At 40.3% G+C, this 24,612-nt stretch overlaps 1 protein-coding gene across 20 annotated transcripts in view; it reads left to right on the forward strand.

Moving 5' to 3' along the window:
* LOC135298834 (uncharacterized) overlaps positions 1–24,612 on the forward strand; it is a 344,053-nt gene that overhangs the window by 118,915 nt on the left and 200,526 nt on the right. Inside the window, exon 2 of one of the 20 annotated variants that reach the window (XM_064416888.1) lies at positions 21,026–21,265. The exons of the other annotated variants lie outside the window; for them this stretch is intronic. The gene's annotated coding sequence lies outside the window, so the exon portion shown is untranslated. The remainder of the gene's footprint in view (positions 1–21,025; positions 21,266–24,612) is intronic. 20 annotated transcript variants of the gene reach the window in all.

Raw genomic sequence — 24,612 nt, forward strand, 5'->3', positions numbered from 1 at the left:
GGGGAGTAGATTGCTGAGGGTATGCAGCAAAAAAAAAAAAAAATGAAGCAAAAATGCAAACAGTATGGCCAGTAGTGATTTTTTTATTACTATTATTCAGACATGTGTGACTTGCGTGTAAATTCTTCACTTGAAATCCAACAGCAATATTATGCACTGTGCTCATTTTTAAGTTTTTTTTCCCCTCCTTATATCTCTAATGTCCTTATGTTGGAAGGTGAGTTTTACACTAAACACAGGAGGAAGATAGCATAAGGATTATAGTAAATCCAGTAAGAAAGCAGCCATGGCATCATTCAGAGATCATTTGTCAGGATTTATATATGGAATGATCACATAGAACACTATTCCCTTGAGACCCTCCAGTTAATAATGGGTAAAGTCAGCTTGATCACTAATGGATCTCTCAAGAGAAGCGGAAAAGAAGTACAGGAGTGGATTTTTGGGAATAAGGTAGTTTCCTGTTGTGTTTGCATGGAGGATGCTTAAATAGGTGAAGGGAGAACATTGTAGAATGGGTAAATACAGGTAGCATTCAGTATTCTTATTTGGCTCAGACATGGAGTGGATATAAATTGCCACTACTCTCTTAAGTCAGTAAAAACAAGCTACTTATGTTTGTGGAGAGTGTAATCCAAAATGTGCATCCACAGTCTACATGAGTTTTGTGAGAGGCAGGAAAGGAGTACCAGAGACCACTCTGTTTCTGTGTGAGTTTTTTACTTCTACACGCCTTCCAAAAGGATTCTGCCTTTGTTTTATGCTACTCCCTAGTGTATGGCATAGCCTGACTCCCTGATGATTGAAAGAAATACTACAAATTCTGTTCCAAAGTGCCAAATGTGGGGTTACAAATCCATAATAATTAAGCTTTCACCCCTCAACAAAATAAAGTAATTAACATCTTGTTATAAAAGAGCTTTAGCAGCTGAGGATTTTACCCAGCTGTGATTTTTCTGAGCATGATGAAGTTGGAGTAGGCGATTAATGCACTTTGCATGTAAAGGAATGACCCTTAAACAATAAATGTTACCAGACTTCTGAGAAATCTCTTAATAAAAGTAACACCCCTATACAATGATGCAGTGATTGAATTGTTTTTCCAGGCATGATTTTGTGTAAGGAAAAAATAACAGTTGAAAGTAAAGCCCTGTGTTTTTTCTCTCGATGGAAAAAAAATACGTTAATGAAGAAAATACATCTGGTTTGTAGCTGTAGTTCTTAATTCAGTGAAAGGCTTATTTTAAGAGCAAGCAAGGAAAAGAAATGTTATCTTTAAATATCATACTCAATGTTACATGAAGCTCCTGAATTTTCACTACATCACTCTTTCTCATCACCAAGGCTTGAAATCTGGGCACTGCACTTGGCTGATGTGACCACTTTGGAATTGCAAGTGAATCACAGAATCATAGAATGGTTTGGGTTGGAAGAGACCTTAAAGATTATCTAATTCCAACTCCTCTGCTGTGGACAGGGACACCTTTCACTAAACCAGGTTTCTCATAGCCCCATCCAACCTAGCTTTGAAGGCATCCAGGGATGGGGGAATCTACAACTTTCCTGGGCAGCTTGTTCCTTTACCTCATCATCCTTGCAGTAAAGAATTTAATATCTGATCTAAACCCATACTTTCAGTCTGAAGACATTCCTCCTTGTTCTGTCACTGTACACCCTTTTAAGTGGCCACTCTTCAGCTTTCTTGCAGGTTCCCTTCAGGTAATGGAGACTACAGATAGGTCAGTCTGAAGCCTTCTCTTTTCTAGGCTGAACAATCCCAGTTGTCTCAGCCTTTCCTTATAGGAGAGATGCTCCATCCCTCTTATAATTTTAGTGGCCTACCCTGGACTCTCTCCAACACATCCATGTCCTTCCTATGCTTGGATGTCTCTCAGTAAGCTAAGTTTTGTTTTTGTCTTAGGGAGAAGACAATGAAAGTGATCTGCATATCTGTCCTGGGCATGATTCAGAGCATTGCTTGAATTGCTCATTACTCTTTCTGGATTTCTCAGTATATGGAAAATATTGCATCCATTATATCAATGTGAATAGCCCTACCATTGCTGAAAACTAGATTCTAAAATGTCCATAACTAGATTCTAAAATGTGTCATAACTAAGTTACAGCATGTGTTTATTAGCTTACGAGTATTTATGCCCTATATTATTCAAAATGTTTTCTGTATGCCTGTACTACTCATCTGTACACCAATATATTACAATTCTGCACTCCTTGAAAAGACCTAAGTGATTATTCTATCATCTGGGAATTCTTCCTTAACTTTATGATACCAAATGGTTTGAGAGGACATGCAAGATTTATGTTTGTTACCGTGGTGGGAAAGCTGTCCCCAGTGGGAATGCAGGAATGAAAAGGGAAGAGAACTATGGTGACTGAGCATGAGCTGCTGGTTTTTAACTTGGGTTTTATATACTTAGGGACTTGGCTATCTTAATGCTTTGGCTGATTAGCATCAGAGATCTTTGAACTCTATTGTCCAAAATAAATTCTGGTTTCTCTATGTGTATATTTCAGATGCACTATTTCCATTCAAGGCTATGTCTTGATAAACTGCTTGAAACTACAAGGCAGTTTTTCACCTGGAAAAGTCCAAATATCTGCTTCTGCATCCATGGAGTTTTTGGTCCACATTGCACTGGTTTCATATGTGTTTGACAATGGATTGCTTTCACCATCTTTTACAGGCAGGTCCTTTGGTTTGAATTTATCAAGTCACAGTTAGGAGCTGACTGTCACAAATCAGCCTTCCTCAACTGAGGGACTACAGATTGGAACTCATACCTTCATTTCCTAAATAGCCTCATGGTGTTAGCAAAAAGTGGAAAAATTGCTAAAGAAAAGATGGGAACAGCAATATCAGACATATTTAATGGACAGTTTGCTACTTTATTTACAGAAGTTGTGGAAAATGACTGGTTAATAGCAGGATTTCACTAGGAAGTCCTTAACATAATGGATTTAAAAAACTAGCAGCACTGCTGAACAGTAGAACTGCAATAAAGTAGGCAAGCAGGAAAGTCACAGGGCCATGCCCAGTGATGGAGTGACCAGTACTGAAATGTTGAATGTGACAGTATGCACAGTACTTATAACTAGGAAATGCCAAATCTGATGTTGTCAAATCAGGTGGCTATTCAAAGAAGGCATAGTAAGTAGGACTGTGCATTCTCTGTGATATCTTCTCCTGAGCTGATTATTTGTGTTCTACCAGAACAATTCAGTTTCACTCTGAACTTGAGAAGCACAAAAGGCAGTTTAATTATTGTCAAAGGTTAAATATTTAACAGAATTAACTGAGCCTGTGGTCACAACTGGAAAATGCTTTGTAATAATGAGGGATGCTCAGTAGGACTGTAAATCTCAATTGTATTAGTGTGGGGACAGTGCTATGTAAAAAAGGAGTTTCATATATTTTTATGGTTTGGTTTTAAGAGGATTTACTTACACAATCCAGTGAAACCTTCTTGGTTAAGCTGTGCTTTTACATGCAAAATATGTTATAGACAGGAGTCTGGCCCTGATTTGCTGGATCCTTGCAGTGCTGGCTCTTTGGGTCTCTCTTCTCACATGCTCTCTCTCCTGTTCCCAGTCTCTTCAACACTCCTTCTGCCTTTGTGCACATATGAATGTTTGAACCAGCCTTCTAAACTCCCCCAGCTCAAAGTCTGGCTGTTGAAGAGTTTAATTTACTTATTGATGCTGTATTTTCCCTAGGGCTTGATGCATCTCTGCAGTGGTTTCTTGAATTTTCTCCCATGGTTGTGGTGAATAGGTAATTTCCTTTGCAACAACCTTTTGTGTATTTAGCAACTTCCCAGCAGTAGCCTAGACATGTGTATCCTTGCAGACTTTCCTTACCTGTTTCATACCTAATTTTTATTGTTCTCCTCCTCCTGCTGTGTCCATATCCTTTCTAAACTCTGCTGAGTGTTTTTGCTGTGGCCTTGCTGCTGCTGAGATCAGGAGCTTCCCACCTATTTGGGTACTCTCTCTTTGCATCCCCTGGAGTAGCATTTGCCTTATCTGTTCCTGTATTATGACTTATTTAGAGCTAGTTGGGAGTCACCTTTTATTACTGACAATTATTTTCTTTTGAATTCTGCAGGATTTCAGAAAAGTACTTTGTATTGGGTTGCCTAGGTTGTCAGCCATAGCACAGGATAATGCAGGAATAGGAAGACCTTCCTGGAAGTCTTCTTGATAATCTGACAGCTTGGGTGGAAAATAACACTGAAGGACAAGAACAGTTTTCGGTAGAGAAATCTGGACTCTGAATAGTTGTTTTTGAGCATTTTGGGGTTGTCTAAACATTCATCTAAAACTTGAAAAAATTCCTATATTTTAACTCCTTGCATCCTTGAAAAAAACCCCCATCTTATTAGATGTTTACTTACATTGTACTTAAATTTACCTTGAAGGTCATTTGCAGTCATACCGGAAAATGGAATCTACTTTCCTGAATAATTTGTGTGTCTTGTCAGGTTTTATAAAGGTAGCTTTGCCATTAGTGCCAGGGCTGATCCAATATGCAATACTTCAAAACAAAAAAGGAGATGAATATCGGATGCAAACTTATTTATTCAATTTTGTTGAAATTCTTATAATACACCTTATTGCAACCAATAGAGTCAACCATCAATCTGCTTAAATCTTCAGTGGAGAATGTGCTTGTAAATAACCAAGTGTAAGAATTAGTCATTATGTGTCAGCAAGTGCTCTTCCTTGTGCCCCGTTTGGTCAGTTTATAAGGGAGTACACAGAAAACTAGCAGGTTTTGGTGACATTAGATGCCAAAAAGTTAAAGTCCCTCCAGGAACAGCCGACTTCACAGAGAGCAGGGTTCAGAATACAGCCTTTATATCCTCTCTCAATATGCCTATATGAGTTTAAAGAATGTTTATATTCTATAAACCTAAAAATTACTGAAAGAAAATGAATAACTGAAGGTCAAATGCTTTACTTGAAAAATGCATTTTTTTCCAGTGTGCTAAGATACTGTTCACAACTTCATATATAAAGCAGAAAAACAGAAATCATTATGCAAAGATTTATCCTGACTGGGAAGAAGCTGAAATTTGAAATACCCTGTCTTTTTATACAAGAGTGTTCTGCTTCAGAAACACTATGGAGAGCCCTGGTGCTTTAAGCCCTTGAAACTCTTGCAGAAAATTGCAGCTCTGTCCTAATTTGGAGAATTCAGTATCCCTACCTGAGGCACATGGAAACTGTATCTGCTGGGGACTGCACTATTGATCTGTTTCTCTGGAGCTCTGCAGTATTCTCCTTGTCACTCAAACACTCCACACCAATGAAAACTGCAAGTAACAAAAGGAATGTTTTATGGAGAATACTTATTTTTTACTGTGGTAAACACCTGAATATTTTTTGGTGTTTTTCCCACCACAGTATGGTAAACACCCATACTGTGGTGGGAAACACCTGAATTTTTTTTGGTGTAATTGTTTTTGTTCAAGTAACATTTAAGTGATCCTCTATTGCGTGCTTTGCTGAGGTTTTTTGGGTTTTTTTAATGTAAGTTTGAATTATTTCTGTAAGTACTTATTTCTGTAAGTTTGTTTAGGAGAAATGTATATTTAGAGAAGAAAGTAGCATTCAACTGAACTACTACTACATAGTTCTTCCAGAATAATCTATGAGGGTGAATAGAGTATTTTATAAAGGAAAGAACATTTGACTGTGAATTTAGTATTGATATCCTGGGAGAGATAAGAAAAAACAGTGCTTCTAATGGAGTGCCTAATTTCACAAATTACCTTTCATATTAGTAACTGACTTGAAATGAAGAAACATTAATTATATGAAACTAAAAGTCATGGATAGTTTCAAAGTAGAGGAGTCTCTGTGGAATGTTAAGTCTTGGAACTATTTCTTACATGAAGCCCTAAAAATGTTGAATATTGTTCACAAAACAATTTAATAATTAATCCTCAATGTAAGTTCTCCAAACACCCAGGGAGAGCAGTAGCTTGTTTCCATAAGAAAATAGTAGTAGTGGAAAAATTTATGTAGTTCAAATAGGTTAGAAAAGCTCTGATTTTTGGTTTTGTTTTCACAGACACTAGTGTTAAGGAGGGAAGCCTTAACACTGTTTCCATGCTCTGGCAGAAATAGTCTGTTTCAGATTTCCCCCCTTAATGTGAACTTTTCTGGATATGAAAAGCTCAGAGCCTTTTTTTTCTTTAATGCACGTTTTCATTTAAAATTGCCTCTCTTAAACCATAGTAGAAAAATGCAGTAATGTTTTAGAGTATGTATGATTTTGCGATAATATCTGCTTTGGGGGGAAAAAAAAATTAGAAAAGGAAAATGTTTCAAAAGGTTTTGAAATGTTGAACTAATAGTGTAAAATTCCCTGCCATTGCCATCACAGATGAGAAGGAAGGAAGTTTCATCCATTTAATTAGGTTTCTGAAAGAGGGCAAGGGTCTGAATGTAGTTCCTGTCTCCATAATCTCCTTAAAGGGTTTAATTTAGGAGCCTGGCACATTTGGAATAAGGAATAGAACTGGAAAGCCCCTCAAATATCTCCACGAGAGACCATAGTGTTCCTCTGTGTAAAACAAGGCAGGCCCAGCTGATCCTTCCCTTGCCATTGTCAGCCAATGTCTAAATAAACATTGTTTAAAGTACAGTCAAAAAAAGCATCACCTCAGAAGGGACTTGAGAAGCACAAATCCCTGCCAGAGCTCCTGTCCTTTCCAGGATACATAACATGAATGAAGCTTCTTCCAGTTCCCAGTAAACTTATGGGATTTCAGGTCTATCTCTGCCACCTACTACAAAATGGAAGGTGCTGGTTTTACTCCTTTGTAAGGTGCAGTTGTTGAGTACCTGTGACTCAGGCTTTACTTCGTCCACCAAATCTGTGGATTTTTACCATTTTTTTTTGCATTTCTTTTTACCTGGATTGGTGTTATTTAGCCATTCGCATCTGCGCTGCCTAATTGTGGTTATTTTATGGCTCTAACAAAGTGGTAGAAACCACAGGGCTTTGAAGACTGATGTTCAAACAGTCAGGGAAAAGCTGCAGATCTTCTTTTCACTAATCATGCTGGGCTTGACCTGTGCCTGACTTATCGTGTTGGAACTTGAGGCTTTTCAGGTGCACTGAACATACTTTGGGCTGACTGTACAAGAGGCAGGTACCTGCCATCTGCCTTTGCAGCTAAGGAGTCACAACACTCTGACTACCCTCATTTCCCTAAGGTGTAGCATGTGTTTAATTTTAATAAGGACATATGCAGTTTCTTGTTGTATTTATTTGAAGGGCCAGACTTTTAAACATTCTCAGATGTTAAGGATGCATCAGTTCATCCTATTATAAGACCCTTTGTGAGAGATTCTGTTCTGTGTTGCTTGGCTCCCAAATCTACCTTGGCTTATGGTACCAAGGTCAGGAAGGAAAGTTCTGAACTTGAGTGTCACTACTTTTTGAATTTCTTCCTCTCTCTGTCGCAGATTTCTTCCAAAACTTAATTTTTTTCCATGTGTATTCATATGTATGGAATTCATTGTCAAACAGGACACAGCTCTCACTGAATTCCTTCCATCCATGTTTACTCATGCTGCTTTGGCTCTTATTTAAACACTGTATGCTTGTGATAATGATTATTCCCAGGTTTTGCGCCTTGTTAGTTTCTCTGTCACTTGGACAGGGAATTTATCCTCAATGCATCCAGGAATCTCATGGATTGCTTATTCTCTGCTGCTTGTCCCTCCAGCAGATATCCAGGTGGCTGAAGGAACCCCAGGAGGACCAGGGCTGGTGGACATGAGCTTGCTGCTCTCTGTAAATGATTCATCTGCTCAGTCTTCCTGAGTAGGTGGCCTGAAGCAGCTCCTCACTACAATGTCACCTGTCCCTGCCCTCCCTTTAGTCCTGACCCACAAGAACTTGGTCAGCCCCTAATCCATCCCCAGGTGACATTCCATGCACTTCAGCTGGTCGTTGACACAGAGGACAACACACCCTCCTTGTCTCCTCTGCCTGTCCTTCCTAAAGAGCCAATTACCTTTTATTCCAACACTCCAGCCACGGGGGTCATCCCACCATGTCTGCATGATGCCATGGTCCTGCAGGTGTGCACACATCTCTAACCCCTCATGCTTATTCTTCATGCTAAATGTGTTTGCATGGAGGCATGTAAGCTGAGACTTGGATGAGGCTGACTCAGTGTCTGGAGCTGCTGAGATTCCAATGTGCTGTTCTGCAGGGGCTCTCCTGCTGACCTGTGATCCTCTCCACGCTCTAGGCATCTTTCACTGTCACAGGTGTCACACTTGTAAGAGTGGGATGGGATGAAGTTCAGCTTCCTGAGAAACTGTAGTTTAAAACCTCAGCATCCTCACCATATGGGCAAGATTATGAATGAAGATGCTCTTTCCCTTCTCTGACAGGTGGGGCCTCATCAGTCCCTAACAGGCCAGCTTTCTCCTAGCAAGTCCCATGGCTGAACCCCAGTTGTGGCATCTGTCCTACATCCCTTTGTTACTGGTCCTCTCAAGCCCCTTCCCTCTGATTGGGAGGATTGATAAAAAAGGCCCCTCTGCAATCCAGAGTCCCCTCTGTAAGCCTCCAATTTCTTGGTGACCTCCCTGATATGACCCCCAGTAAGCAGCACAACTCCTAGGAGTGCATTTGGTGTGCAATTGGATGCTGATGGGCCTCTCATACAACACTTATTGTATATGGATGCATTTCAATCATGTACAATATACAAGACCTTTTCCAGTAGATTATACAAGCAGGCAGTGTGTAAACTATTGCTCTAGTCCTCTTCTCTGGATATGAATTGATGGGATCAAATCAGCATCACTGATCTGGGAACTAAAAGCCCCAGGGTCACTCTTCTGCCACTGGCTGGAGCTCATACCTTTAGCAAAGCCCTTCTTCCCTCTATCACCAGGTTTGTTTGGCTGGTGAGCTTTCTGGAGCAGGGCAGTTCTCTCACATAAGTGAGTAACTTCTGTGAGGCTTGTCTCACTTTTTTTCTACACCTGTGCTTTTTTCTAGTATTGACTTTACAACCCTCTCAATTTGCAGATCATTGGAATTTTTCCAGTGCAGGTGTGGACTCCAGTTGAGTAAATTTCAGCCTTCTGATAATGGGCTTTCTTTTCTTCATTACCTCTGCTGCCATAATTAAGTGGTTTTGCTTGGTAGAAATGAAAATCCCCAAAATGTTTGCTTAGTTCACAGCACCAGCAATGCTGGATTCAGCCTGTTCCTTTATGTGCAGTGCTAAGAACTGTCTTAGGACTGCATGAAAACAGAAAATGTGCTCCAGCAACAACATGATCTTCCCCTTTCAGACTGGAAAAATGCTTTCTCAGAGAGACTGTGAAGAAGATTTTGGTTGCATGTTTATTTCCTGCTATAAAGACAGCTGCAGGAGATGCTTGCCTTTAGGTGTAAAACATTCTGCAAACACTTCTAATACTTTCCAAAAAATTTTGCTAGTGTTGTTAACAGAGCAGAGCACAAGAAGGGAATTCATTTGTGGCTGTATCTGATTGTTGCAACTTATTTCCATATCCAGGTGTGCTCAGTCTAGGGACAGTACCTCTTGCTGCTGTGGCTGTCCCATCTGGATGGGAATTGGAGAAAACATGGCAGTGCTTTGAACTTCTCCACATGTTAGAGCTGATCCAGCACTTTAAGTGTTCCTTGAAGCTTCTGTCAGCCTGAGCTGATTAGAGGATCAACTGGGAATTTCCATGTCAGAAGTCTACTGATGTTGCCTTGCCCTAGGAAATGGTTGTCATGCTCAGTTTCACCAGCTTTGCATAAAAAAAAATAATTATTACTTTTGTGGATTGTGATCTTTTTTGTTGGGCATCTGAAGTTAATCTAGTGTGGTGGTACAATTTGGATTTATGTAAAAAGATGTTTTGAGGACTCTTCTGAGTGAAGTGGCAACCCCAATGTTTGTAGTAACTGAGGCACTGCTTTTTGTCCTCTGCCTGCTTTGACACAGACAAATTACCTGAACATTCCCTCTGTGGTCACCAACCAGATCCAAGCTACACAGTTCAGGAGCACTTCTCTGCTCCTGGGTGTGCTTTGACTTTTGCATTCAGCTCTTCAGTGTCTGGACAATCATAATTCTGTGTTTATTTGTGCTGAGAATCAAAGTATTTTCTTTCTGAGATAGTGCCTTTTAGGTTATCATTTTAATTGGGGAAAAAATCAAAAGGAAAGGATTTGTTTTGGGGTAGTCTGAAAAGTTTCTGGGACTGAGCTATTGTTGGCATTGAGCTGTAGTTCTTAAAGCTCCTGCCGTTTCCTAAAGCCCGTCTTATGGGTTAAGCGCAGCCCTCAGTGCTTGCCACAGTGGCAAATGTTGCCTGTGGTGCTCTCAGAAGTCCTAGAGAACAGAAATTATCTGTAATAGTACCTTGTAGAGCAAAGGCAGTATCACAAAAGGGCCTTATCAAGGTTGCATTAAGAAGCTTAAAGTTGCATTGTTTAGATTTTGAGTGCTTAACTCAAAGGCATGTTCATGTGTCATTTCCTTAGCTTTGTTTATTATGATTATTTATAGCACTATAAAATACAAAAATCCCACAGGGCAGTGATGAATGCTGGGTGAAAAGCACAAGATGCTGCTGAATTTCTGTAAGACTCAACCAAGTATGTTACTTCACAGGATCTTTATTTCCTGTGACATCAGTTAAAACTTATCTTCAGAACTGCAACCACAAAATTATGAAATCCAGTTCTACAACCTTGCTGCTCAGTCAGAAAGTTGTTCAAATCTGATTTGCTTGTGTATTTTCAAAAGAGGCAAATGTGGGATTTACAATAAAATGTTTCCAACTTTCAGAAACAAATTGAACAAGCTTTCTTTTTTTTTTATTTTCCCAAGAAAAACAAAACATGAAATTCCCAGCCTGGGGTAGACACCTAGTAAAGGAAATTGCTGGCCAACTAGTTAATTTGGCAATGCTGTGAGTAACTGAAAACAAAGCCTTACCATGAGCTATGTCAGACCACTGCAAACATTGGTGTAACTGCCAGTTCCTTCTATATTATCCAGCATTCTGTTCATGCTGTTCTGACCTTTTTTTTTATTAATGAATCTAGATTTTTCACTTTCTCACTGGCAATGGCTTTGATTTTGGTGTTAGAAAGTGGAAGGTACTTTGAAAAGCATTCACTTGCCCCTGACAAACAAACCCACAAAAAACCCCAAATGTAAGGCTAAATGATAATGTAAACAGAACCAGTTGGTACTGTGCTGTTTTACTCTTGTTCAGATGTGATAAGCATATGGAAATAATTATATAACCAGAGACCATTGCCAAACTGTGTGGATAAAAGCCTCACTCTGCTTTCACAAACAGAACAAATGCTTTCCTGTGTCTTTGCTGGCGGAGACTTAAGGCTAGGTGTGGAGCAAATGTTTTCAAAACCAGTTGTTCAGCTGTGCTTTTAATTCCTTTCAGAATGAGCAATAAGAAGAAACACTTTTTTTCCCATGAATGCTGTTTTCTCCTAATGAAACTGTTTTCCAGATTAGTGCCCCATTAATATTTTAATAGTGTTTTATCATTTCATGTTCTTTCAAAGGGAATTGCATTTTTATGGGTAATAAGAATATTTTAACTTATGTTCTGAAGACTTTTTTCATATTCTTAAGGAGAGTTTGGGGATTTTTCCTCTTTCTGCCTGCATTGGAAGATGTGACATTTAGAGACTTGCTCTCCCTAGGTGAAGAAAACAACTGATTTGGGGTGGTTGAGGGGATCTAATTCCTTTTCCTGCCTACAAACCTTTTCCCTTTTCTAATAATATGTTTTCCCTTATTGGTAACATGGACTGGACTGAGTTTTGTTACTTGCTTTGAGTACTGCAAAGAGACAATATGCAAGGGAGTTGCTGCATCTTCCTTTGAAGTATTTTTCCCTTTTTACATTATCAGATGTAACTAGATTTGATTTAGTGCAGAGCTTCATTTATGCCTTGAATAATGCTCTTCATTGTTGCAATTCATATTTGGAGATTACTTCAACACTTCCAGATCAAGATAAAGAGTTTTCCTGAGCCTGTGTTGGCAGCTTGGGTTATTTAACAGTCACTTAATCAGATAATGCAGATATAAGCCCAGAGACTGAGATAGGAAGCACATGAAGTAAAAGCACTCTTTTCAATTTATCTAATCTCTTGCACAAAGCACTGGTGGTGTTGCTCTGGGAGTGGGTGTACTTGGCAGACTCTTCTGCTGAGTCTTTGTTGAATGACATATTTGTTGGCACAGTGAGCAGTGGTGCCATCCCTCTGATAACACTGCGCAGGCACTGCCTCAGAGGTCACACGCTGTCGCTTTGCATCCAACATTTTTAGTGCACGTTCTCATGGGAAGCTGCTATGGCAGAGATCCAGTGACCTGGTTTTGTGAGATGTTTGCTGTCAGAAGCCCAGGCAGCGGTTTAGAGAAGCTGATTCCTCAGTCAGAGCAGAAGGATAGTGGCACACAGGTACAGACTTCAGCACACTGCATTGTTGTGTTTAGGAGTACGTGGGGCTACTCCTGATAAGCTTCTGTGGCCCAGGGTCAGAGAGGTTGGGAACTTGTAGGTCACCCAGCAGTGCAGCAGAGAGGAGAATATGGAGATAGAATGTGGCTGTGGGATCTTTGTGATGGGCTCAGAGATTTTTTTAAGTGTAGCAGTATGCAGCATTAGGGAAGGGGGGCTGTCATTTTGGTACAGAGAAGACTGAGGGTAAAAGAATTAAGCTCTGTTAGCTAGTTGAAGGTATAGAGAAGATCAATGTTGCTATCGGGTTTTAGCTAATATTTTGCATTTAAAAGAGTCCCATGCACAGACTGAGGTTTTTATAGTGGTAGGAAAGTCTGGCCTTTGTGTCTGCTCTAACTTCTGGCTGGGTTCAAACAGATGGTCTTTGTACTCCCAAGATGTTCTGTACTCTTAGGTACAGCTTCATGCAGAGCCTATATACAGCCTATGCTCTTCTACCCAGGAATAATGTTTTGAGGTGCTGCTTTTCCTCTGCTTCTCATGTTCAACCTTCTTTTGTGAGATATGTTTCATAATATGAATATTCCCATCAGTAGAGAGAACCTATTTGCTTATAAAGGCTTCAGTATATCTGTAGGGGAGGAATAGGCAGAAACAGTTACACTTGCAGTTGCCTACTGAGATCATTATTAAGGAGATGTACATATTTTTCCCCAACGGATTTGAAATAATCCCTCATTTCAAAGGCAGCTAGTTTACTTAGTACCACTAAGTACTAAGTGGTACTAAGTACTTTGGATGCTTTGGATCAGATCCCTGAGATATGCAAAGCTTGATAGCTGGTTTGGGCTTTTTGTTTTTTCAAAGGATTGTTCTCACAGGGTCTCCTGTCCACCAAGGGGATCACTCAGTATGGTTGTGTTTCTGCCACTACCCTTGATTCCTGGTCTCCTGTGTGTTGTCTCCATGAGTAAACCCTGTGCACAGGTGTGCTCTGGGGAGCCTGGACACAGCATTTATCTGCGCTGAACCTTCTGTGCCATGTAGGACTCCTCTTCAATGAGCTTGTCACCAGCTTTTCTCCATCAAGCTCTGCTTCCTTCACTGGCACAGGTAGAGATTTTTAAAGTCAAGACATATTACAAGGAAACAACACTGCTGGGTAAGAACAGTTTTAGGCCACAGCATGTCAGGGAGCATGGATATGAAAAACAAATCCAACCCTATCCCAGAGAGGGAATCCTTTTGAGCAACTACCAAGCCTTTTCACCTTTGTTATACATTTTGAATTCCAACACTGAAAACTCTTTTGCTAAAGTGTAGAGAAAATTTTCTTCTGTTTGTGTTGTGTTGGCTGTAGATTCTTTCATGGTACCAAAGTAGAAATTATATGAATGAGCAGGGTTTAGGAAGCTTTTTATTGCCTTCAGCAAGCTTATAAGCTCCTCTGAGCAATGTGGTGACAAGCAGTGGCAGCTCGAAATCCCCAGCCATGAATCATCTGAAGATTTGCTCTCCACTGCAGGCAGCATCTGCTCCAAAGTTGATGAAATTTGAGGTGGAATACCTGGAAGAAGGGTGTCTTGGGGTTCATCAGCAATCTTAAGTTTTTCCTTGCATGTCACTCTGTGGGATATTCATGCCTTTGCCTGTAACCAGATTAATTTTAAAAAACACAAAAACAAAAAAAAAAAAAGGGAAGAGAAGAAAGTGGATTTCATCCCTTGGCTGCAGGAACTGTTTGGCAGGAAGAGTGTAACATTAAATGCCTGAAGTGAAAACAGATTTTGGTGATGGCAGCAGCATGTCCTCAGGTGTGAGGGTAGTTGAGAATGGCTGCATGTGACGTGCAGAGTGGTCTCACACAGCTCCTCCCTTTGCAAGCTCTGTGTCACAGGAGCAGTCTGTACTCATGGGCACAATCCCTTTGCTGCAGCAGAACTTCTCCTGCCAGCAGGAGTGGCTGCCTGCCTGGCTCAGGCCCTTCACCTGGAGTGTTTGCCCTTAGCTCTGCTCAGGAGTGCAAGTAGGGAGTGCTCAGCAGGGTGGTGGGTTAGGGATCTCCACACTCACCCTTGTTGCCCCAGACTGCTGTGGCCTGGACTTTGCAGGATAGCAGGGCTCTGCTGCCCATGCTGCTTTGGAGAAATACACATAAACTTCCCTTCCTGAAGAGCAAACCAGCAGAAGTAGAGGAAAACAGGAGATATTGTCCTCTTTCTTCTGCCCTAAAAAACAAAAGGGGGCCACGAAGGAAAAGCAGCTGCAGGACCATGGTGAGGGAGTAGGCTGCTGATGTGGCTTTCTAAACTGCAATGGTTGCTTCCTTCACCCATCAGGAAATACAGATGACTCCAGGGAAAAGGGGCTAAGGAAGGGAAAGCTGTTGCACAAAGACTAGCTGCAATCCTTCATGCTACTTATAAGAGGGGCTCAAAAAATATTTATATGTAGTGATGCTGAAGTACCCTGATATTTAATTAGAAGAGGGGAAGATTTTCTTTTTCAGTTTCATGGGCTTTGAGCTATTCTTTCCTTGTCTGTTGAAAAGAGAAATTGTCTTTGTGTTGGACAAAGGACAGAACTGTAAGTAAAGCTTGCAGAAGAGATCCTTTGTCAATGAGAGTTTTGCTTTTTTGTGCAAAAGGTATTTCAAGTGTTTTGCCTGAAAGATTGAAATCAGTTCTGCAGGTAACAGTTATTTTTGCAGAGCCCCTTGTTTAGTGTTCACAGAATTGAGCTTTTTGTATGCTAGACATCTCTAATAGTGTTTTAGCCTCCAGTGGCATTTTTCTTGGAAATTCTTTCTTTGAATAATAAAACAAAACAGAATTGTCATTGTTGCCTTCACACTGTGTGCAGCAATGCCTTGATTTCAGGCTTTTGATGTCATTTCAAACAGAATTGTTATGCATAAGACTGATTTCTGAGTCATAAATAGACACAACTAGTTGAAAATACAAATGACCACCTCATTAGCTGGCGTGGGATAATGAATGCTTGCCTTATTAACATATTTTATTTCAGCTGATGTATTTATCAAAATATGTACAAATTCACATAATTCTGTGAAATCAGCTCATATTTCTCCACAAACCTACTATAAGCACCCACTAATATATTTTAAATTAAGAGGCATGAAGTACATACTGCATTATACAGTGCTTGAAAAATTAAATCGTAGTGTTTTCATGCCAGGGTCCCATACCTAAGAAGAGGAAAACATCAGTAATAGGGGTAGAAATGAGTGAGTGCTTAAATGAGATCTAAGTCTGAAAGCCACTTAAGAAGGGCCCCATTTCATGTTGTCCTTACAGGGCTATCATGCATTCCTGCTGTGAGGGGGAAGGCAAAGGAATAGTATATTTTCTCTCTCTGAACAGCACTTGTTGGAGTGTGAGCAGGTTTTTACTAAGCCCCTGCTGGTAAAAGTGCTCCAGAGTAAGGCTGGCAGTAGGAAGGTTTCCTACTGCCCTACCGTTTAGGTTTTTATACCCTTTATCTTTGCTGGGTAGCAGTGAGTAGTTTGAATTCTGGTGGTTGACATAGATTTGTGGCATCTCCCTGACACACAAACACAGCTGACCTAGGTTTATGAAACCAGAACACAGCATCCCACACGTCCTGGCCTCTGTGTGCATGTGCAGATAAGTTTTTCATGTCCCATTGGATCAGTGTTCTTTGAAGAAGCATGTGTGGATTTCTGCAAAATGAGGCAGTGAGCCCACCTATGTAACGTGTGCATTGAGCAGTGTGGAATTAATAGGTTTATTTTACAATGTAGTCTTCTTCTGATGCTATTGTCTTGAAAGATTGTCTCAGTCTCTATCTCATGTTGAAGAACAAAGGTGATAGATAAAAGTCTGCATGAGTTAAGTTGACACCTAATATGCTTTTCAAAAAACAAATAAGGGGTTTTGGTGAGTTATGGTGGTGAGAATTAAAGAAATAGCTGCAGGTTAGCCTTCAGGAGCCCTAGGAGATATGGGTCTCCACTCCTACATAAAAAGAATGTAAATTATGCAGATTCTGTGTTGCCTATGTCTGCAAACCTGCCACTAAAACCAGGAGAGTTTTAGATGCTGTCTCTAAAATGAATACTGCTCACTGGGACCATTAAGTCTAAGCAGCCAAATTTGAAACACTCTATAGTCGTGGTCAAAAATATGACAGTAACTCTGAGCTGTAGTCTTTATTAATTGTATGACAGCTTTAGGATTATTGTAGCACAAGTAGAAGAGAATTAGGCTCAAGAGACCTAATTAATGAAGTGCTTTGTTGCTTGGCAAAAAAAATAAAAAAATTACACCTATGTCAAGATAATGTGTCATGTGATGATCCAGAAAAACAGCCCTGCTCTTAATTAAGAAGTATAAAATGTAAAGACTTGTTAGGCCAAAATCCATGCAGTCTGAGTTTAAGGATTGTTGTAGTACAAAATGCTTTTATTAGAAATTTGCAGTTAGGTTATTGTAGTGTGACTGTATGACAGTACAGCGCTGCCACAGAAGAAGTGTGGTTAGCTCCTAGGAGGGATGATGTGGTTCCAAGGTATGTGCAGTATGTGAGTTGGACGAGGTCATAAAAATGGCAAAGTAGAAGGAAAACCTGCTGGCACTTTTCTCCCAAGTACAGGCATTGACTTGGGGCACAGAAGAGAAGGTGAAACCCATGGTTGTGCTGAGTAGGCTGTCAATGGGTGAAGGGAGGAGCAGAGCCCTTCTGAGGCTCATGTCATTTCTGTGGAGTCCTGCAGCACTTTAAAGTCCCCCTGTGTTATGGGGGTTCCTTCTCTTGATTTATTAAAAAATGTGGATATTGATCTAGTACCGATATCCAACTGTGATGGACAAAGACTCTAACAGTTTAAAGTTAGAAAGTGTGTGTTTATTGCAGTGCCGGGCAGCGTGTGGGACAGCTCCCAAACACAGACCGCACTTTACAGGTGATTACAGAGTCCTTTTATCTATACAAGTGTTGAATACCCAAAATACAAATACATATTCATAATTTTGGTACATCCCGTTCCCCGCTTCATATGCTAATTAGTTCAAAAGCTATTAAGCATGTGCAGTTTTTTCCTTGAAATGGGTCAGCGGTCCCTTTCATGGGGAGGGGTCCCAAAATAAGGAAGTAAATGAATTCTTCCTCATTCTGACCTTTCTACTTTTTCAATGCAAAAATGACAAATGAACCCTTGGTAGAACTCCCATTCCCTGTCTTCAATTGGTTTCAGAACAGAGGAGGCCCACAATTGTCCTATGTTATTAAAGCTATTTGTCAGTTTCTATATTCTTCATTATAAACCCAGCTAACCGAACATGGTGTTGACAAGCCATCAGTTATTAGTTAACTACTAACTCTTAACTTCATCAAGGCCTACCTATTTATTTTAATTAACTCAAATAAAGCTTATCTCTAACTAAAATCTTAGCTCCTCTAAAATTTCTAAATTCCTCAAAGTTTGTTTCACTCTGGGCATATTTTGCCTGGATTTCTTGCATTTTCATTTTTCCATTTCAGATTATTTGCTTGTCTCTTGCTCCTTGTCCAGTTTCTCACAAGCGTTCTTGGCCAAAGTAGTGTGTTTTCATATCGTGTTTTGAATCACAGCAGGGCAAGAGGTGGTTGACATTTTGTTTATACCAGTGCTATTTTGTTACCCCTTTTTTTTTTGCTTGAGCCTCTTTTACAACCAACCAAATTTACTGCCTCCTCCTTGTTGCTATTTTCCTCTTTATTGAATTCCCTTCTCCACCCCATTTCTTCCCCTGTGGCTCTCCATTTTCCATTGTCTTAGTTCTTTATTTCCCCCCTAAGATCCTGAAACAGCTCTTGGAAGACGAAACATTCAATCTTATTTTCCATCTCCAGCTAGCACTTTATTAATAACCCATATTTATTTAGCATCCAGAGTCTGCCAAACACACACATACATACACACAAAGCCAGTCACCAGTGTTTGCTGTCAGGATAATGTCTTCCCGGAGGCTTACCTCCCTCTGCCAAGCCTAGCTAAATGCCTCTTTGTGGAAAGGAAAGAAAAGGCTGCTCATGTTGAATGATGTTTATGCTCCAGCATCCTTCTGAAGAAAAATGAACGCTGGTCAGGAATGCTCATGGGCCCTGCTATTGCTGCAGCAGAGTGTGCTGATTGGGAGGATCTGTACAGATGAAGAGATGAGTTAGAGCTGGCTGCAGAGCTGTGATCTCAGCGCTCAGGGCTGTGGGCAGAGGCAGAAAAATGTCTCAGTGTGTTTCATGGACCTCCCAGTTGCCTTAGGAAATGCCTGAGACCTTGGTTCCACCAGGCCTAGGAGGCTTCTGTGTTGCAGCTGGCTACTCCCTGCCACATGCAGTGAGGGCAGAACACAATTTCCCCCCAGGTGCTGCCCAGATGCTGCCCAAAGATCCAGTGCATCAGGAAGCTGGGTGACTGCAGTCAGCTCAGACTGCAGCAGACCATGGACAAATGCCACAAACCCCACTTTTATGGCAGCGTTTGTGGATGGCTAGGTCCATCTCAGCAAGGGATTCTGCACTCTTTTGGTGCAGATTTATGAACAGCAGCTGTAGCAGTGATGACTTCAGACCCCTTTATTGGACTTTTGCTCAGACCTTGAGTCTTGGGGTTAAAATTTGCAACAGGTGACTGTGTCCATTTTCTGTGCCTGTTTTTAAGTAAACTAGTCTGGGGTGTACTCCCCAGGCATAAAAGTAGAGCTGGGGGCCATGGATCAGTTCACAGTTTGCTAAATCTTCCTCTCACCATACTGGATGGCCTCATAAAACCCACCAACAGGTCCTGATAATGCCCTACTTGTGTCCTGAAAATATCTGCCACAATTCTGACTGGCCTGGCCAAATCCATGCCTAAGCAATTCCAATAGCTGCACTATGTAGATGGCTCTGTGTCTGTGCTAGGGCTCTGTGTTTCCTTTGGTGGCACAGATACTGCTGCTGAGACCTGGCTTCCAGAGGTGAGACAGTGCCAAGTCCTGAAGCCAAGCACACCTCAGTAGGTCTTAGGAGGGTGGAGTCAAGCTTCACAGAGCAAAATCAACCTGACATGGCCTGCTGGCCATGCCTGTGGATAGCATGATGAGCTGTGTCATTCTCAGGGTGTTCCCCATCAGTGAAAAGAGCCCCTTCAGAAGGGAATGCGGGCTGTGAAAGAGCTCTTTGAAAAATAGTGTAAAAGGGGTGTCAGGCAATTGGCTCGATCTGTTACCATGGATTCATTCAAGCTGGAAAAGACTCTTTAGGTCCCTGAGTCCAACCATAAACATAACAGTGCCAAGTCCATCACTAAACCACGCCCGAGTGTCACATCTACATGTCTTTTAAATACCACCAGGGATGGTGACTGAAGAAATTATTCCCCATAGCTAAACTAAACTTTCCCTGGTGCAGCTTGAGGCCATTTCCTCTCATTCTGCTACTTATTAATTGGGAAAAGAGACCAACACCCTTTTATAAAGCATGCCTGTTGCATGGATCAGAGACGTTGCTGCCTGAGTGTTTATGGAACTGCAAAATAAAGCAAAGCTAATCTCATGTGAGATTTAAATGTCTTCCACTAATCCAACTAGATCCCACTGGCTTTAAATGGTAGGCTGCAAAGCTGGTTGGTTTGTGAAGTTGAATCAGGTTATTTTCCGAATGTCACTGAATACTTGTTCTTAGCTGTCAGTTACTGTTGAGAAATTGGGAAATCATTGAGAAATTTCAGTCTCACCAAAGACTTGGGTTTCCCATTGCCTTTCTTCCCTCGGATTTTTTGAGTGAGACCAGAGTAATGGAGTTTTACTTGTTTATTGTTTTGATTGTAAGTAACTTTTAGAGGGAGACAAAAAAATTAAAGGAGGGAAATCAATCCTTGATTTGCAGTGAGAAGTGCAAGGGAGGCTTCTTCTGAACAGCCCTGATGATCCAAAGATCAGGCTGGTCCTATTTTTAAATTAGATCTGTATTTCAGTAGGAATGAACATGAACAGCTTCACTCCATTTTTTACAAAATTCACTAGACATCCGATTCAGGTAGGTTTAAATTCTCTGTCAGGGACCTAGAAACCCAGAGCTGCTGCTACCTTTCTTGTGGAAACTTATTTTCTCTTGCAAGTACATTTGGTGCCCCCAGAGAGCAATAAGGGTCAAAACAGCAGAGAATAAGAAATGAATAAATAAGATACATGAACTGAATATATGTGCTGTGAGCAAGGCATACTTGTGCTGGAGCAGTAGGACTTCCAGACAGAGCAGTCTTTGCTCTGAATTCAAAGATAAGCATGGCTCTTTCTTGAATTGTGCTCAAGTCAGGGATGAAACTGAATGGAAAAGCAAGAAGTTAGGTTGGATGAAACTAGCTCTTTTTTAAAGCATGGCACACAACAAAGGGTTCTTCACAGCAATGATACATGTATTTTTCATATGTTCCTGTCTGATATAGAGTATGTGAGTTCCAAGAAATTATTCACCTTTTTCTTGATTCTTTTGTCAGGGGAAGGCTCATCATAACAGCCTGTTTGGACACCATACTCTTTTGGAGACGGGACTTTTTTTTCCTGATAATAATCACCATATGATAACCCCAGTGGAAGGAGAGACACAGTATAGCACTATGGGGTAGCATTTGTACTATCAAATGCCTAAAATGCTTTTATCCATCCACAATGAGCTTTCAAGTTCTGTCCTTGTTACCAGAGATGAGCCCCACAGCCTTTGCCACTGTGTCATTGAGGTAAGACCAAAGACTTGCACTGACTTCAGGGGGTGCTTAAGGGGAGAGCAATATGCATCCAGTGTGTGTAGAACAACCCTGTTGTGAGGTTCAGGATTATCCAGAGCCCAAACTGTGGCTCTCTTCACTGAAACAAAAATGGTGACAAAAATGGTATGTTTGGCAGATCCAGACCTGCCATTTAATAGCTGTGCTTAGGGCACGTAACGTTTGCACTCAGTGTCCTTCAAGCCTTCAGCTTTTAAGGAATTGCTTTTCAATGAACAGTGCTGTTTTGTATACAGTTCATGAGAAAAAGTGAGTTATCTTTCAGTGTGGGTATAGCAAGTTAATTTTCTCTAGTACTTTTAAGCCCCTTTTGCACTGGGAAGCATCATGTTGCCAGTACTCCAAGGAAATGCATTTACAGTGCAGTAAAAAAGTTCACTTAAATTTTGCAATTAATCTTTTTTCTGCTTTTGTCTCTATATGGCATGCTCCTATAGAAGGAAATCATTAGAAAGTCAATGTAGAGCTTTGGAATGATTCAAACTGCAAGATTTCCAGGTTAGAAAGTTCTGTACAAACCTTACTGGAGTTACTGACTGAGGTTTTGGAGGACAGTTTCATTACTATGACACTTGAATCCAAATTAGCTGTTTCTCTAATGAAGCTGGTATCACCTGCCAGTTTCTATTGTGATGAGCCTCTCCCCTCAGACTGTGTTGTTTTTCTGTCTTCTGAGTTTCTGAAGCTTGTTGCTGTGTTAAGTACCTCCAGTAGATTGAGATATTTAATTGAGATTACTCAGGGTGGGGTTTTTTTGAGTTATTGTAGGTAGCTCTTTCTGCTTTTCTTGTCAGTTACTTGTATAATTTTACCGAGGTGACCTTGGTAAGATTTCCAGCTGTGGAACAGCAATTAAAAAAAGTAATAATCACTTGCAGGGCTATTTAAATTCACAGTGTTGCTTTTTGACTTGCAGAGAGTCTGCATAAGATTGGTGCTAGGAATGTAAAATGTTTTGTGAAACACAAAAAAAATCCTGGGTTTTAACCAGTGGGACATTTCTAGGTTCATCCCTGGAAAATCAGAACTCATCAGAGATTTATAAGTGTTTCATTTTTTGACAAATCCTCACAAATTAAGCACTGAAGAATGGCAAAAGCTCAAATCAATAATTGACCACATATATAGAATGATATCACCCTTTCGTTTTGGTTAGATTTTTGGTGGGTTTTTTTTGGGTGTGGGGGTTGTTTTTGTGGGTTTTTTTTGTTTGTTTGTTTGTTTGTTTGTTTGGGTTTTTTTGGGAAGAAAGTTCTTTTTATCTCTTCTGCACAAAACTATCTAAAGATAGAAACAAGTGGTCCTAGATTTTAGTGCAAACAATTAAACAAGTGGATTTCTTTAAGGAAAGCCTATGGAGATCTTACAACCCCTTCAACTTTTCAGTAACTGGGATGGCTGCATTTAGCATAAGAATCTGATCTTCATGATTCTTATATCCTGTCATGTAAGTGAACTGATGGGGACCTAGGTCCCCTAACATGTGTCCTGTAATTCTTAAACCTCAGGTCCCATTATGGGATTCATGCAGCTATGTTTCCCAGGCTGTTTTAACCTGGAACTGTTTGGGTTGTTTGTTTTATTTTTCTGATAGTACTTGGGTTTGGATGGCTTTAGACATTTTATTAAATGCGTTTAATTTTGAAGACAATTCAAATAGTGTAATAGACAACAATGAAGGGAACTATAAGATAATCACAATTGACCATCCAAGATTGATTGAACACACAGCAATTGAACTTTTCCTCAACAAACTGTAATAAATTATGAACAAACTTACAGTCTGGTAGAAAGAACATTTAAGCTGTTCTGATCTAATTAATGTTTGCTATTTCTTTATGCTGGGATTTGGTCTAGTTTGCATCAACCCATTTTCTGGTCCATTACCAGCTTTTCCAGACAGAGGAGAAAACAGTGTCATGCTGAGCTGGCAGAGCTGTGATTGTGGCTAGTTGAAAGCTTTGCCAGCTGGAATTGTACTGTGGAGATGAAACAGAAAAATTCTGTCAAGGCATCAGTCTGCCATTATCCAGGGACAGACTAGAAGTTCATGTTGGAGAAATCCCTGTTGGTAAAGGGAACAAGTTTGAAGAGTGAGGATGTTCAACAGGATTTATGGAAGTATAAGAAAAGATTCTTCATGTGAAAATCCTCTCAGATCAAGGTGTAGGTTTGTTTTTTGTTTTGGTTTTTTTTTGGGTTTTTTGTTTTTGTTTTTTTTTTTTTTGTTTGTTGTTGTTGTTTTGTTCTGTTCTTTTGTAATAGCATTTCTTGGTTCAGTGAGTGAAATTCTGTTACTCAGGGCGGCAGATCTTATGAGTTCCTGATCTTTATAGACTTTAAACATAAAGATGTGTTTGATCTCTCAGCTTCCTATGCAGGCTACTGCTACACTAATTTCCATAGGAGAGGTGTTACCATTGCCTAATGCCCTTAGGGTGAGGGATGCCCAATCACTCTTAACTTCTCTCTCACCCAAAGAAAGAAAAGTAGAGCTGTAGCTCCAGTGCTTTACTCTTCTCTGTGGGAATTGGTAATAGAGAACATTCAATGCTTTTAAATTGCTTTAAAAAGCAATCGGGAAGTACTAGAACAATTTTCTTCTTTGTCTTGCCACATTTAAAACCTCTTCGAGGGAGCCTTGGAGCTATAGCTTGATGATTTATACCGAAGCTTTCCCTAAATTAAGAGAAATTATAATTAGAGAGAAGGTTGGTATGGCCTGGTAGAGACTGGTCATTTTGAGAATGAGAGTGATTGAGGTAATGAACCCTTTGTGTATTATAAATTTAGCAAGAACAGCATTTTGCCCCTTTAATAGCATTTTTGCTGCTTTGTTTCTCATCTCTGGGCAGAACTCGAAACAGAAAAAGGACAGTGAAGGTGAATAAAGCTGATTGAAACCAATTTTTCCTAGTTTTGTGAAAATCGTAATAAGCTCAGGTTGCATTTAATTGGCAGTTTGAACCAAGTTTCTTTAGAACATACTTAAGTCTTCCTAATTAGTGTGTAGTCTTTGGTTGAGTAGAATTATCATTGAGGAGGAGCTGTACTTGCTGACTTCCTTCCAAGTGGTGTGATGGTACAACTGATACTTTGTCCATTCACCAAATAGCTTTTTGGAAGGAAGAGGATGAGTCTGATCTTCTAGCAAAGGTGGTGTGCGTGTTTCCTATGTGTTTAGATAAATAAAACTTGGTATATCAATGAGGCAGGCAAAGGAAAGTCTCTTCTTCTACAAGATCGTTTAGGAAGCAAGAATAAAAAGTAGGAAAAGTCTTGCAAAACAGCTGCACTAA

The sequence above is a fragment of the Passer domesticus genome, chromosome 4 (assembly GCF_036417665.1).
Source record: "Passer domesticus isolate bPasDom1 chromosome 4, bPasDom1.hap1, whole genome shotgun sequence".
Classification (NCBI taxonomy): Eukaryota; Metazoa; Chordata; class Aves; order Passeriformes; family Passeridae; genus Passer; species Passer domesticus.